Below are 16,498 nucleotides of genomic sequence, written 5' to 3' on the forward strand. Positions count from 1 at the left end.
GTAATATACCATCTCTAATATCTTATTGTCTTCATGTTTTCTCCTGAAACTTGTTGTAAAAGGTCTAAAAGAGACAATTTTTTGGTCAAGGAATTTAGGCTATGTTTGATTTTGTGCTGCCAGAGACAGCAAATCTAAAATCACCAGAGTGTGTGAAATGCGCAATACAAATAAACTCGACGAGCCTTACCGAGTCTAATAACAAGCACAAAGTGTGTTAAATAGAATTTGAGGTATCTGTCCTACAGTGTTTTTTCTGTAAATGTTGTGAATATAATAGACCTAATTATTAGCAAACGAAAGGAAGAAACGTTAATAATCCCCTGTGAAAATGGGTGAATTGTAAGTGAAGATTGGGGAAAAGAAACTAGATGTCCTTAAATGGAGTAGGCCTATTGTTAAAATTATCAGGAAATCGAGGGACCAGATCGCAAAACAAAATAAAAAAGCTGATAGAGCTTAAATTGGGCTGCTCACATATTCTCTAATTCTGCATCAGTCCATATGGCGTTTCCATGGCTGTAAAGTTACATTGAATTGCTTATTTTGTAAACAAAGCTTTTTACTTCACTCCTGTGGTAATATTCACATAAAACAGCATTCATATATATATATATATATATATATATATATATATATATATATATATATATATATATATATATATATATATATATATATATATATATATATATATATATAATATTAAAAAAGAAGTGTTTTAGTGGACCACCACCGGTGCTACTCATCCACTGCGGTGTTGTGGTTGTCAAGTTTACCAGCACAGCCTTATAAAGCTCCATTTCTGGTTGGATGCTGTTTCTTTAGGCAGAAGATTGCCAGGCAGTTTTCTGGTTCTTTTTCTTATAATATTTGTCTTTATTGGTTATTTATTTTTCTTGATAAATAATGTCCAGTGCCAATCCGTTTTTTTCTGAATAAACAAAACACAAAGGCCCATGCAGAACAAAATTAGACCTGAGTGGTTTGGCCTCCGGTGATGCTTCCATTTCACAGACGGCTGAAATGTACCAGTCGACTATGTGCCAACATCACAAGACTAAATTGAGCAATGTGTGTGCTAAGTGTGAGTTTCTTCTTGCTAGATGTTGTTGGAAAATAGCTCCACACAAAGGTGACCAAACATTAATTGAATAATGTGCACATCTAAAGTATTCTTGTGTAGCCATGACCTTCAGACTGATGGCAAAGACCGCCCAAGAGGAAGTCTGACTGACATGTAAAGCAACCAATAGTTTTGTTCAGCGTCATGTTTATAGGGACCTGAAAATGAAAAGTCAATGTCCCTACTCTCTACAAGAACAGAACGGTGTGCAATTCATTCTAGGACATGCTAGTTTACTGCAACAATGCATCAGCATCAATGGTGCTGTGAACTTCACATACTTTTAAAAATCCAGCGTTTAGATGATCATGATAAGCGCTCATTGTTAGTACTGTCTTGAGGCGGACTGTTAAAGAATACAACACACACATCTGAAGTCCTGGAGAATTCAATCAATCAGATGACAACTTCAAAGCTCATGAAGTGTTTCCCGTTTTGTGTGCCGTATGCATCAGGCGTTCAGCCAATGGTCCATGTGCTGAGGAGGAGACAAGTGACTTATAGTGAAGGTTTAAGGGGTAAAACTGTTGTAATTTCATCTCTGTTGTGGTGTGTTGTTGGTATGGTCATTAGGATTCATCCTGGCAATACATGATCTTAAAAGGGTACTTCAGCGCTAGGAAGATGAATCTGTATTTAAACTGGGTCATTAATGTAGTAGAAATGCGAAATTATTTTTTAATTTGGTGCTTTCTAGACTGAGAGAAGACAGAAAATGTTTATTTGTCTCATGGGGATGAAAGACAACAATTCCCAGAATGCTTCGCTGCCCTACGAGGCCATTCCCAAAGCCACCGCTACTAGATTACTGAATCACTGATCACTTTCCCATCGCGACCGTGATCATCTTCATAAAATCAGTTCAGTTAGAGAACAGACACTACAATTAAAAACGTGTGAGTTCAATATGTGATTTAGCCGCTGAGGGAGTCTCACAGCCCAAAATGCTGCAGGAGTTAGATATATTGACAGTCATGGATGAGGTCGTGATGAGAGCTGAGGTAAACGTGTCCGTGGCATAGATTCACAGCGCATGTTCAGTCTGGCGCATTTTTAGTTCATGCCTTTGAAAGCTTAAAGGGGGGGTGAAATGCTGTTTCATACATACTGAGCTTTTTAAACTGTTAAAGACTTGGATTCCCATCCTAAACATAGACAAAGTTTCAAAAACTAATGTCGGACGTTTGATGGAGCATTTCTGTGTCAAAAATACTCCTTCCGGTTTCTCACAAGTTTCGGAGAGTTTTTTTCGAGTATGGGTCGGCTTGACGTCGACAGAGCTAAAGGTCCTTGTATGGGCCATACTCCCGGAAGGGTGCGCTCGCGCGTGACTAGAGCGAGAGAGGAAATGCACGCCCATAAACACTCAGGTGCAGATCCACTCGTCCGTGAACACTTATGTCGTTATAGTCCGCGCCGCGCTCCACTTTATTCCTATGGGTGATGTCAAGCGACTTCAACGCTTCAGCACAGCATTTCGGGAAGGCAGCGTTGCATTTGAACCGATTTGAACGCAGAAATGACGAGAAGCGTCACATCACGCTTCAGTTGCGTCTCAAAAGTGGATCTCCACTGTCACTGCTGTCACAGGACTTCACGAAATCAACAGTTACCAAAGAAGTGTGTTTTTGACGGAGCGGTCCCAGCGATAAAAGTTCACGGTCGTGCGCGGTGAGTAAAACTGCTTCAAATATCTATGTTGTTGGCTATCGTCGCGTAAGTAAACATCAGTAAACAACACGATCGTGTATAACGTTAGTTAATTTATCAATGGAGCATGCAATCTATGGTGTGCGTTTAAATACATTTGTTTAGCTGACCACTATAGGTGTCAGTTTATTGTAAAACCACCCAAACATAAACCTAGCGGAGGTTCTCATTTGAATATACTCCAGGGTTTCTACTGATACAAAGCCATATGCTAATCGCTGAAGTAACCCTTTAAACCAGTAGCCATGTTTACACAGACACTTTTTTTTTTCAGAATGAAATCTGGATTGATGAATCTGAACATAGTGTTTACTCAAACATTAAATAAAGTGATCGGGTTGATGTGCGCATTTAAGCTTCAAACCAGATTTGGTTTTTTTACATGCACACACTGCACTAATAGTTTCCCACTGTTGTCGCACATTAACCATCCTCTTAAGGGGGTGGTTGATTATGATTTCACCTTTTAAATTTTAGTTAGTGTGCAATGTTGCTGTTTGAGCATAAACGACATCTGCAAACTTACAATGCTCCAAGTTCAAAGCAAAAATAGATATTTTCTTTTAAAGAAATCGCTTTTTAAGGACTACAACAAACGGCTGGTAGGGACTACAACAAGCTTATTCACTGGTTGGTGACATCACAAATTTACATAAACCCCGCCCCCAGGAACATGCAACAAAGGCCATGTTGAGAAGAGGAAGAGTTGTGGTATTCGAGCACATTTGTGAGTCTGCTCAAGCTGTCGTTTCCGTCTTTTCACATTTTTTGCAATACAAATGCAATAGCATGTCATAAAAGCAAGATGACACCATAAGTTATAACTGCAATTAAACTAAACTATCCCTGTTCTGTCTTCATGCAATAGATATTCTCTGGCTCTGTGCATCTTACAACAAGTGATTTAGATTATCGTGACAGAATATGCTGATAAAATACTTGAAGAGATTTAACTCCAGTTAAATCAGCTCCATCAGCTACATAAATTCATCAACTAACCATTCAGAAACGTCCTGTCTCATTCTACATGTTGTTTCTTCTTCTTGAGTCTCTGCATCCTTGTCTGTCTCCGGTTTGAACATAAAAGGCTGAACAGTTCCTGACATTTTCAGTGTGTGTCTGCGTGAGGTAATCGGAGCTGCTTACATGAGCTCTTTTCCTGAAAGGGGGCTGGGAGCAACAGCTCATTTGCATTTAAAGGGACACACAAAACGGCTAAGAAATAGTTTCAACATGCTGTAAAAACCAGAGGGACAACGTTGTCCTACACCACTTCACATGAGTGGAAAGAGAATTCTAGAATTCAACTATTATATTCAACAACAAAAGCTTGTTCCTTGCATCATACGCCATTACTACATCAAAAAATTTCCAGTTCAGTCCAATTAAGTGTTTACATGCCCTAACAAACGGATTAGAAAAGTTTTATCCCACCACTCTCAAACCGATTGAAATTTCATTCGGCTTAGGCAGTGTTTATTCCGATTGAGGTGTTTACACTGAGCGTTTTCATTTAAATTTTAACCGATTGAAATTGGAACACAGTGCTCTGTAGACGCACCGAGTGTCTGTGTTAGCGTTAAGCTCAGCTGTTTGTTGCTTATACTGAGTAATGACAGATGATATGAAATTAATGAAATGTGATCGTCATGGTCCAGCCTTCTCTTGACGTCAAGTTCTTTATTCTTCTTTCTCTTCCAGCCTAAAGTGAAGTGTGCTGCTGTCATGCCCTAATAACTCCTGCCTCAAAATTCCTTGGTAGTTAATGGTTAACACTAACCAAACTGTAATTTAAAGAGGCAAAGAAAATAAATAAAAGAGTTACTGACTTTGGGTCAAAATATTACCTCCCCCACTATTTGCTGTGCACACTCTGGATGTTGTTCTAGAGCCAACAAAGAAATGCACGAGTGGTTAAACTATATCAGCAGCTCCTGGCAACTGCTGAAGAGGGCTTTGGAAAGGCTGTATATTTCCCATCTTCACCTTTAAGGAAAATCTGCAAGTATCCAGTGTCTAATTGAAGTGCTGGTGCATAGATATGACTCTGGTCCCTTCTTCAGTATGAGAAAAATAGGAGCATGGGCTTTTTCAAAACCTTATGAAACCAGCATGATTTCAACTCAAGTACAAGACAGTGACACAATATAGATTTGCTTGTGATTAAACCAATAATACTTTTACACTATTTTTTTTCCAGTTCAGGCTAACATGAATACCTCAATTTCTACTGGCAATAACTGAATAGTTGTCACCTACCTCTGACATTTCAATGAAATACCGTGACCTGTTTTCTCTCGAGGCTAGATTTAATCGGTGAAGAATTATTTGGTAACACTTTACTTAAAGCTTTAATGTATAATGTATTATAAAGGTATTCATAATGCATAATGCATGGGCCAGATTGACTAAACAGGGCAAAAAAGCGCTGAGGGGAGTTCTGTGTGTGATCGACTTACGACGCACAAATTAAAGACGCAGCTGGATCATCTACCAAAAGCAGCTCAAATAAGCATCTGGTTTAAGACGATGCAAATATTAGTAAATTGACGAGCACAAACCATAGTAAATCACCTCGCATGATTCATAATTCTTGAAACTCCTACAAATGCATATGCAATCAGATCAGCTGCAAAAATAACCCTGTCTACGCCTTTTTAGCGCTAATATATCACTGTGTGTCTTTAGCAAATCTTAACTGTAATTTTTAAACAGCGTTTGTGCTGGGGCAAGCTGTTAGTAAATATGACATAGCTATATCTTATGACTTACCTATATCAAGGTGCATGGAATAAAAGCAATGCTATCTTTTGACTGCCACCAACATTTGAGATGTCAAGGGGTCAGAATTAAAAAAAGATGGAGTTGAAAAATTGCAGGTGTGTGTAGGTTCCATTAAAAAACTAAATAAATTTGATCTCTTTTTGTATTTAAAGGAACCTACACACACTTGTAATCTTTTAGCCCTGATGAATTTGCGCTGAAACACATTGGCAAAATAAAACGAAACTCTTTCAGCTATGTCTTTTCATAAATAATTTAAAATGCATTATAATTTTTCCAGATTCCTTGTTACTTCTGTAATGTGTTGTTTGTCATGTGTTTTAATGCATTAAAACCTAATAGTATAAATAGATAAGTATTATAATGTATTATGGTTACAATTATTAATGAGACAATGCATTATAAGGTGCATTTATGCATTTAAATTTTTTTTATTATGCATTATAAGGCTTTAAGTAAAGTGGTATGTCTCTAATTAATTTTCGGTTACACTTTAGACATTTTACGAACTAGAATTAACTTTGCAACTACATGTCAACAAACTGCCATTAGAGTATTAGTAGACTGTAAGGTTAGGGTTAGGTGTTAGAGTTTGGGTTAATAGAATTACTTTAAAGTCAGTGGAATGTCTAAAGTGTTACCTCCTTTTCTCACAGCAAACCTTCCACTCAAAGTGAGGAGGGATCAGTTCAAGTGGGCTCTTCAGTCTGTCTCCTTTTAAAACCACTGGTTTGTATCAGGCATTTATGAAAAGTGCCTAAGACTCTTGACTATTCTACCCTGACCCAGACACTTTTTAAAGCCACACACCATGTGTTAAATATGCAGGAAGTTAATCAAAGATCCAAGGAGTAAGTTTTCCATTGGGTGATGAGAAACACTCAGGTTACTAGATCGACTTTCTTCTTAAAAACAGAGGCACACCGTAGAACTCGCTTCCTAGTGTCACATTGTCCCTGAGTGAGCAGGCATTTTTTCCGTCCGCCGCTTGGCCAAGTTTCCCGACGGACAGTACAGTCTGATAGCCTAAAGCCGGATCCAGATTTGTGAGGGCGGCTGTGCTTTAAAAGGTTTTTCATTTAGGCCCCACATCATGTGCCACTCGCACTCGTTCACACACACAACTCTTGGTCAAAGTTCAAAAGCTTTCTCACCAACACATAATCCATGACTCTTTTCTCCTGTGGTTTTGTGAGTGTGCCTGGGGTTGGAGGCGAGATGGCCAGAGCAGTTGCTTAATTTAAATTTCCTGTTTTCATTCCTGCTCAGTGACTTACCTGTATCTCCCTGTGGGGCAAAACTGCTATGCTTAGAGTGAGAAGAGTTTGTTCAAATTCCAGTTGCTCGCTTCTGTGACACTAGACAAACGTGACAGGCGAATGAGGTTTTGTTGTATGGGATGAGGTTGTGAATCAGTGAATCCACACTTTTAAAATGTATAAAAGCAGTGCTGATTTATGTTGTGACACAAAAAGTGCAACCAGTAAAAGTTGGCTAATTAAATGTTTTACCCCAAAAAATAGGGAAAAAATATGAAAACATGAGACAACGATTTGAGCATATTTCAGGTGGTGGACCAAATTTTTGTAGACCACCTGATACCCAAAATCTGGTGTAAACTGGTACCTCAGAACAATTACAGTTTTTAGTAGTGTACAGGTGCTTTCACGCTAGCGCTTTTTGTGAGCATCTTTGTTCGAGTGGAGTCAGAGTTTGGTTAGTTTTCCAAACTATGGTACACACGCAAACCATACCCGAGTCTGTTTAAGGTGTGTTCATATTTTTAGTTCAGTTCGCTTGGCTTGATTGGTCCGGACCCAAAAAAATTAGTCATGGTCTACTTAGCGTTCACATTTTCATTCTAACACTGAACCTAAAGGCACAGGGATATGTTCACAACCTGTTTGTTTGGCATTTATGATGTATATTTCATGACAGAACTTACAGAACATCCAACACAATGCTGTGATCTGGGCTAAACACACTCGTTGTATGTGCGTATGACATATGATGGTATTTTGACCAGCTGAGAACTCATGAAGAGCTTAATAAATGTGTAAAATAGAAACAGGGTTCTGACGCCTGTACCGAACTGTGATGCAACATCACGACTATAATGAGAAGGAACATGTTTTTTTGAGCATTCTGTCCTTTTTAGGGTTACATCTTGTGACATCATATCATGTTATTGGTTCGTTTACATGTCTTTGGTTTGTGTTGTGTTCATATTTCATTTGAACCGTACCAGAGTTCATTTGGAAGCGGACAGAGACTCATCTTTTCAGCGCTCATGTCCTCTTGTTTGGTGCACACCAGGGTTCAGATGGCAGCGTTCACACTTATTCAAATAAACCGCTCTAACAGAGCAATCGCACCAGGGTTAGTTTTATTTGAACCAAATATGTCAAATATGAAAACACCTTTAAAAAGGGTGTCCTGGAGTACTGTTCATGTGTACTCCGGTACAGTTCGCTGCTGATATGAACTTTCTAAATTGTGTATTTGTACCACTATTGATGACATATGATTCGATAAAACTGTGTTTTTATTTGTTCTTACTTACTTTCCTGACAAGTGTGACTGACGAGCAGAGAAAATGTGGATCTCACTTATGCTCGCCATAAATGGACTCCCACGTTCTGTAGAACATTCACAGTATATTCTCGGCAGATAGACACGAGTGCTGTTATGTGCAGATGCTTTGAAAACAAAACCAAAGGTTCAAAAAACAAAATATAAAAGTGAGGTGAGCAACACTATACCTGTCTCATTTCGGAAGGCTGTGTCCTCCAGAGGTTGCATTCGAAGGCTGCATGCGTCATGAGGCAGTCTCATATATATATATATATATATATATATATATATATATATATATATATATATATATATATTTTTTTTTTTTTTAGAAAAAACACTCCAAATGTGACCTTCAAATGTGCTCTTCTTTTGCAGGAATTCAGAGTATGCATAAGATGTGTCCTTTTGCTGCTGCAGATAACCCACAAATCGTTGCGTCGCCATTAACAACCTTCATTTTTTTTTAAATATTATATGAAACAACGGCACCACCGCCAGATAGACATGCAAGCGTAGATGTGGTGTTTAAATGTAAGTAGTTTCAAGCTTGTTTTTGTTTTTTAAAGGGTTTTCTGTCAATCTCATGTCAGTCTTGAGTACCTATAGAGTAGTATTGCATTCTTCATATCTCTGAATTAGTTTTATCATATTAATAAAAGAAAGATACACTGTACCGAGTCTTTCCGAAAAATAAAACGAGCGGATGGAGGCCTATTGTGTTAGCCTAGAAATCTAGACGAAACCTAGCGGCAGCAAATCTAATCTGCCCGTGAGTGTCGTCTAGCAACTCTCAATGCCCTTCTGAGCTGTAAACGCCAAACTCTTGACGGCCCAATCACATCCTGTATAGAGTCGGTGGGCGGGGCTTAACATAATGACACCAGAGTTGCGCGTGCGTGCTTTTAGTAAACACAGAAACTGGCGAACGGCGGTCATTCGAATCAGCTTTGACCGCGACTCTGGAAGACTTGGAGTTAAGCTTTTCTCTGAGAAAAGAACAAAGAGCGGCACTGAAGTCATTCTTAAAAAGGGAAGATGTGTTCGGAGTTTAGCCGACCGGATACGGCGAATGTTTAATCTGTCAACAAGCTCTGCTTCACCTTCGTTGCTCTGGTTGGTTGTAGCGCTATCCTATCGCGTGCAGAGGGAGTTTGAAAGACAACCATTTATCCGCCCCTCGGATTGAGCTGTCAATGGTGAGTTTCCAGACCAAACATGTTGATTGGCTTGTCAGGCTAGTATTGTGTGGGCAGAGCTAAAAAATCACGAATGTGCGCCGCTATTGCATTGAGAGTGTCTGAAAGTTGTGACATCCTCAAACATGGAAAAGAAAACGTTATCCTAAATAAACCATGGCTATCAGTCAGATTCAACTAATACATATATGATCCAGAATCTGATCCGGAGGCTGAAATTGAACAGAAGCAGCAGCAACAGCAGGACGTCTCTATGCGGGATATGTAACTATATTTAGCGGCTTGTCAACATTTGTGTGTGTTTACTCGTGGTTTATGAGGACATGATTTGGTTTATGGATTATTGTATGCGACTAAACCTTAGCAGTAGAAAGCGGAACGGTTTTGCACGTCAGACTAGTGTTTAACATAGAACAACAATGGAATAGTAGCGCATTTGAATGAAGAAGTGCGCTTTGTGTGAACTAGTTTAAAATGTTTGGGGTGGTTTTACAATAAACAGACACCTATAGGGGTCAGCTAAACAAATGTATGTAAACACACACCATACATTGCATTCTCCATTGATAAATTAACTATACAGGATTGTGTCGTTTACTGATATGTACTTGCGCGATGATAGCAAATACACAGACATTTGAAGCAGTTTTACTCACCGCCTGCTCTCAAAGCAGGACCGTGAACCTTTATCGTTGGGACCGCTCCATCAAAAACACACTTTTTTGTGACATTTTTGATTTGGTGAAGTCAGCCGGCCTTCCTGAAGCCGAGCAAAGCACGTTTATGTGCGTGCATTTGCTCTCTTGCGTCCTTCTGGGAGAAAAGCCCATACAAGGACATTCCGCCCACTTCGATTGTCACACAGACCATTTTCAAGTCATTTTCAAGTTATAAATATTTTTTATTCATATAACTGGCATGAGAGCACAATGAGGCTGAATGTGTTGACATAGCAACGTAATATTTCCTGTCTGTGTTTCCTACAAAGGGCGTCTCATTCAATTCTGATTGAGGACACTCCGTATACCACTTGCTTCACAGGATGTGTCCTCTGGAGGACGCAGCCTTCGAAATGAATACGTCCTGCATCGTCATTAGCAAAGCAACAGGTGTAAACAGCTGCTGATTCGATGGCACACACGTACCGCAGTTCAGACCCAAATTATATAATGTGAACACAATCCAGCAGGGAAGGGGGAGTGGAGAGCAATTAAACTCGGGTTTGGACCAGGCAATCGAACCAAGTGTGAAAGCACCCTAAAAATAACCCTCAGTTTGCCCATAATATTCCTGTCACGGTCATGCCAGGCTCTCCCTCACTCACTCAGCCTTCACACTCACCAGAGAACTGATCACAGGGATCACCAGGACACACACACACACACACACACACACACAACACTAGTTGTTTGGCCTCGTGTGAGAACACAGACTCACTTATCTGGGTAAATCCTACCGTAAACTTCAGTGACCGTCCTCAACATTGTTATCCTGTTCCTGTCATCCAGGTTTACTTCAAATCAACTCCTAGTTATCTAAGTCTTCTCATCATCTCATCTGCTGCTCCATTGTGTGTGTGTGTGTGCCAGGATCTTCTGTAAGACAAATTTAAGACAAAACCAGTTCCCATCACTATTGCTGCGCTTTATCCTGCTCATCATTTCTTACCTGCATTTGATTGTGTTCCCACAGTTTGTATTAATAAACGTTCCTCTTTATTTTACACAAACTCTACCATTTTCATAGGATCCACACACCCCCTGTTAAGACAGTTCCCAGACTGTTTTTATTTGACTCTTTTTTTTTAAATCTCCACTTAACTGAATATCCTCTAGCTTGAACTATTCGTAAAATTTGGTGTGGTAGTAGTACTGCTGTTTTCTCCTCAAGATTGTATTATTCTCATTTCCAATCTGCTAAAGAAATAACTTGTTACCATATGCTAAATGCTGCTAAGTTTTAGGTTGGGACTATTAACACCAAGAGAGATTCATGTCAGGTTGACTGACGCATGTCTTTTCATGAGTAAATTATTTTAAATTTTGTGTGAGCCGTTCTTTTAATTTAAAACCATGAGCTTTTTTCCTTATTAAACCAGTGCCGTTTATCATTTTGAAATTGTGCCCTTTTTTTCTTTCTCCACACTGATTTTATTAGTTTTTTTTTCTGCTAACCTCAACCCTTGCCCAGGTGCAGTGCTGTGATAATAGGTGCGTTCTCCTTGTCCATGTCTAATGGATCGGCAGACACTCTACAGCCTTAATTAGATTGCTGGCCGAATCCTCTTATGTTATTAATGTTCTCAAGGTGTGGATTTAGTCTGACTGAGTCTAAAGGACAAACACACAGAGCTGAGGACTCTCTCCTACAAGATGACATGGAGTTACAGTGGGGTCTAAAAATAGGAGTCTGCATTGAAATATTTATTTACTATTCTTTTATTTTAAAAATGAACACAATGAAGTTTGAACAAAATGAAGAAATATGTATAAAAATCTGCACTGTTTCTACAGTAGGTCACTCATTTCCACCAGTGGTCGCAGGCTTTTGGATCTCACCAAATGGCAAGAAAAATTCAAAAAGTTATCTAAGTATTTGTAGAAGTTATCTAAATATATAAAACCCAAATATTATGTTTTTCAGTTTTTCCCTAATTTTAGCTTTAGTTAACTATAATAACCCTAAGTCTACCCCTCTCACAATATGATAGATACTCTCACTATACTTTAAACAAAGCCAAAATAAAGAAGATATTGGGATTTTAAAAAATTATTACTTCTAAGAGGAACACTCACCAGCCACTTTATTTTAGTTCCCCTTGCTAGTACCAGGTTGGACCTCCTTTTGCCTTTGGAACTGTCTTAGTTCTTCTTGGTATAGATTCAACAAAGTAACATTTCTCAGAGATTTTGGTCCACACTGACAGACATGATAGCATCACACAGTTGCTGCACATCCATGATGTGAGTCTCCTGATCCAGCACATCTCGAAGCTGCTCTATTGATTGAGATCTGGTGACTGTGGAGGCCGTTTGAGTTTAGGGAACTCTGTGTCATGTTCAAGAAACCAGTTTGAGATGATTTGAGCTTAGTGACATGGCACGTCATCTTGCTGAAGGCAGGATAGAGCCATGCTTTCATGTTGTTTACACCAAATTCTAAATCTATTATATGAATGTTGCAGCAGAAATCGAGACTCGTCTGACCAGGCAACATTTTCCAATCTTTTATTGTCTGGTTTTGGTGAGGCCGTTTGAATTGTAACCTGTTTCCTGTTCTCAGCTGACAGGATTGGTACCGGACCGGTGTGTCTTCTGCAGCTGTAGTCCATTTTCTTTAAGGTTGGAGGTGTTGCGTGTTCAGAGATGCTCTTCTGCAGACCTCGGTTGTAACAAGAGCTTATTTGATTTACTGTTGCCTTTCTATCAGCTCAAACCTGTCTGACCATTCTACTCTGGCATCAACAAGGCATTTTCAGCCACAGAACTGCCGCTCAATGGATATTTTCTCTTTTTCAGACCATTCTCTGTAAACCATATGGTTGTGTGTGAAAATCCCAGTAAATCATTGTGGCAAGCAGCGAGGCGAGGGACCGTGAGAGCGGGCCGGTGACAAGTGCTAATGGGTGCCAGCTGCGTGCCACACCGGTCTCGTCTCACAGCGGAGTGACGGGAACATAAAAGGAGGAGCGACGATAGTGGAAGACGAGAGAGGACCAGGCCTAGACTTTATGTTGAGTTTTGTTTATGTTTTTTTATGTGTGTCGTCCGTGAGGGGCTGTCCGCGTTACTTTCGTTTTGTTTATTTATTTGATTAAAGTCTTTGTTGAACTTTCGCCGGTTCCCGTCTCATTCCTTCCCATCTACGAACCCCGTTCATTGGTGCCGAAACCCAGGAGGAAGGAGGGACAAACTGTCGAGGAGCCCTCGCTGCTGAGGGGGATCGCAGTGCTGAGGAGTTCGGGCAGCACGGATGAGGAAAGACCGCGAGTGGCTGCCCGAGGTGATGGTGCTGGAGCAAGCGAAGACCGGTGGGACAGAGAGCTCACTGCCGTGCCCCTGGGTCGAGGTGGGGTGACGGCTGTCCTGGAGGGAGCGGAGGAGTTGCCGGCGTTCACCATGGGCCGGAGCCTTCTGCCGTCTGCCTTAGTGGGGAGGAGCAGGGAACGTGGAGCTCACTGCCGGCTCCCTCAGGCAGAGGAGCCACCGCCGGCCACTAGGGGACGGAGGAGGATCGGGCCGTCCATCGGGCGTCCAGCACCATCGCATGGCACCGCGAGGAAGAGCCTCTCGGCTGATGAGGACCGAGCAGCAGTGTGTCTGGGAACCGGACTAGAATTTTTTTTTTTTTCTTCTCTCTCCCCTCTCTCATTCTGTCGCTCCTCGTGCTCCCGACTCTGTTTCTCTCGCCTCTCTGTCCTTACCCCCAGGTGCCGCGGCCGCCTTGATCGACCAGATTTGACCGTCTGACACCAACAACCATGCCACGTTCAAAGTCACTTAAATCATATTTCGTCTCCATTCTGATACTTCAGCAGATCATCTTGAGCATTAGCCTAGAAATCTAGACGCACCCTAGCGGCAACAAATCTAATCTGCCCGCGAGTGTCGTCTAGCAACTCTCAATACACATCTGAGCTGTAAACGCCAAACTCTGGTCGGGCCAATCAAATCGTGTATACAGTCGTTGGGCGGGGCTTAACATAATGACGGACGAGTAGCGCTTGCTTGCGTGCTTCTAGTAAACACAGAAACTGGCGTTCTGAGTTTTGCCGCTTCACCATCGTTGCTCTGGTTGGTTGTAGCGCTATCCAATTGCGTGCACGCCGTGCAGAGGGAGTTTGAAAGACAACCGTTTATCCTGCCCCTCGGATTGAGCCCTGCCAATGGGGAGTTTCCAAAACAAACATCTTGATGTGGGTCTGGCTTGTCAGGCTACTTGAGCATGTCTACGTGCCTAAATGCACTGAGCTGCTGTCATGTGATTGGCTGATTAGATATTTGCGTTTATGAGCAGTTGAACAGGTGTTCATAAAAAAGTGTCTATTGAGTGAATATGATAAACAGTTGGCACATCAATGGTGGACTTGGACCTGGTCCCCAATGCACAAGTCAATGGTGAAACCAAATGTTGCAAATAATTTTAACATCCATAATGCATATTGTCACATTTTACCAGAATATTGTGGCGTTATATCATTAAACACCTCAAATAAACCTACAGCTTCAACACAATGACTCTCCACCAGTCATTCATTAGGCCAGGTGTGCTAGATATCGCTCATTTTCTTTCATTTGTTTTAGAATAACTTGACTTTTATAATGCTGATTTGATATGCTCTGATTAGTCAATTGTGAAAATATGTAGTTTTGCCAATAGCTATGATGTGGAGGGTTGACAACCATCCTGTAAACTTGGAAATGGCACTTAGGGTGTGTTAACACTTGGCATGTTTGGTTCAGTTAAATAAACCCTGGTGCGGTTCAAATGAAACATGAACGCAACACGGAAGTTTGCCAATCACAGTTTTCGCTGAAGGCATCAGAACCGCGTCTCCTCGCAGCAGATTTTGGTTGGACTCCTTTACACATTTCATAAGCTCTTGACAAGTTTTCAGCTGGTCAAAATACCTTCATATGTAGGATACACACATACAACGAGCACATTTAGCCCAGAACACAGCATTGATGTAGATGTTTGGTAAGTTCTGTTGTAAAATAGACAATATGTCATCAGTTTGGTATCTGCTGGTTTGTGATAAAAATGGCAATCTGAACACTAAGACAAACATTTTTTTTTGGTCCGTACCAAATGAACCAAACGAACCTCAGATGGGTTTCACTATTGACTTGCAAGTGCATATGTGTTAAACTGTTAAATGGGATTTAAATGTGAATTTTAACTCTTTCAGTGAGGGATGGATGGCTTTGTGTTTGTGTCTGTTAGGGTGTTTGTGTGCTTGTGAGCCTGTTAGTGCAAGCCGTGCTTGTGTAAACAGCGTGAATTCCTCACTGCGCTGAGGCCCTGCTTTCATCTGAGCCCAATGGCTGTTTCTCCGCCGCCCTGTGAAGCTGCTGGTAAACACAGCAGACACAGACTTGTTTCTGTGCTAAAAACACACTTCTGAGATCCAGCTGAGAGCTAGAACAGGCTTCTCACAAATGTCACCTCAGGTGAAGCCACATTTTATGGTGCAATGTATGCATTTCCCCCTTACGTTTTTAAAATAAGCATATGGCATTAAAGGTAGGGTAGGCATTTTTTAATACTTTTTTCACATCCTGATAGCAATCAATAATAGAAGTGGTCTAAATACAAAAAAATATACATATATATCTTCTGTCTCAGGACCAAAAACTGTTTGTCCAAATACAATAATACGATGTCCTACCTGCTTGTCAACATATGTATTTCCATACGTTCTCGTGCAGACCACATGCGTCATCAGTGCTCTCTGTAAAGCTATGCAGAGTTTTATACAGTCATTGAGCGTTTGTCACAAACAAACAGCAGCCGCCTTATACAGTTCCTCCTGAACCAAAACAACGGTCTAAGGCTGCATTTATGCCTGAAACAGTTATTAAAGGAGTACAATCATACTTATATCTGCAGTGCACACTTGCCCAAACTGCCGTTTGAATGACGCTGCTCTAATAATGCTCAACAGAAGCTCTTACTGTATTCGTGTCGTGTGTTTGCTGTTAGCTGTGGTGGAAGCATTTTGTGAGAGAAATAACGTTGCATTTGTGTTTATTCAGAGCTCTCAGATACAAACAAATTACTTCCACAGCAATCTTTCCCCAGCTCTCTCTCTCTCTCTCTCTCTCTCTCTCTCTCTCTCTCTGGACTGGCAGTTAGTGCTGCAGCTGCTCCAGTTAGTGCCTGACTAAACCACGCCCCCTCCACACGTAATCTCATTTCAAATGCAAAGATGTCAGCCAATCACAGCAGTGGGTGTTTTTACTGAAGACTCACAGCAGACATGCCTCTTGAAACAGAGCATTCCAGGCAGCGGGCTAAAATCAGTATGAAAAAAGCCTTTTATTTCTAAATTATGACATTTTTTGATGTAAAAACCATACTAACAATATAAGTACACCCCAGG

General features: G+C 40.7%; 1 protein-coding gene across 2 annotated transcripts in view; it reads left to right on the plus strand.

Annotated features, from left to right (window-relative positions):
• Positions 1-16,498, plus strand: part of LOC137039390 (lysine--tRNA ligase-like) — a 107,411-nt gene that overhangs the window by 12,682 nt on the left and 78,231 nt on the right. The gene's annotated exons all lie outside the window — the stretch shown is intronic.

The sequence above is a fragment of the Pseudorasbora parva genome, chromosome 1 (assembly GCF_024679245.1).
Source record: "Pseudorasbora parva isolate DD20220531a chromosome 1, ASM2467924v1, whole genome shotgun sequence".
Lineage (NCBI taxonomy): Eukaryota > Metazoa > Chordata > Actinopteri > Cypriniformes > Gobionidae > Pseudorasbora > Pseudorasbora parva.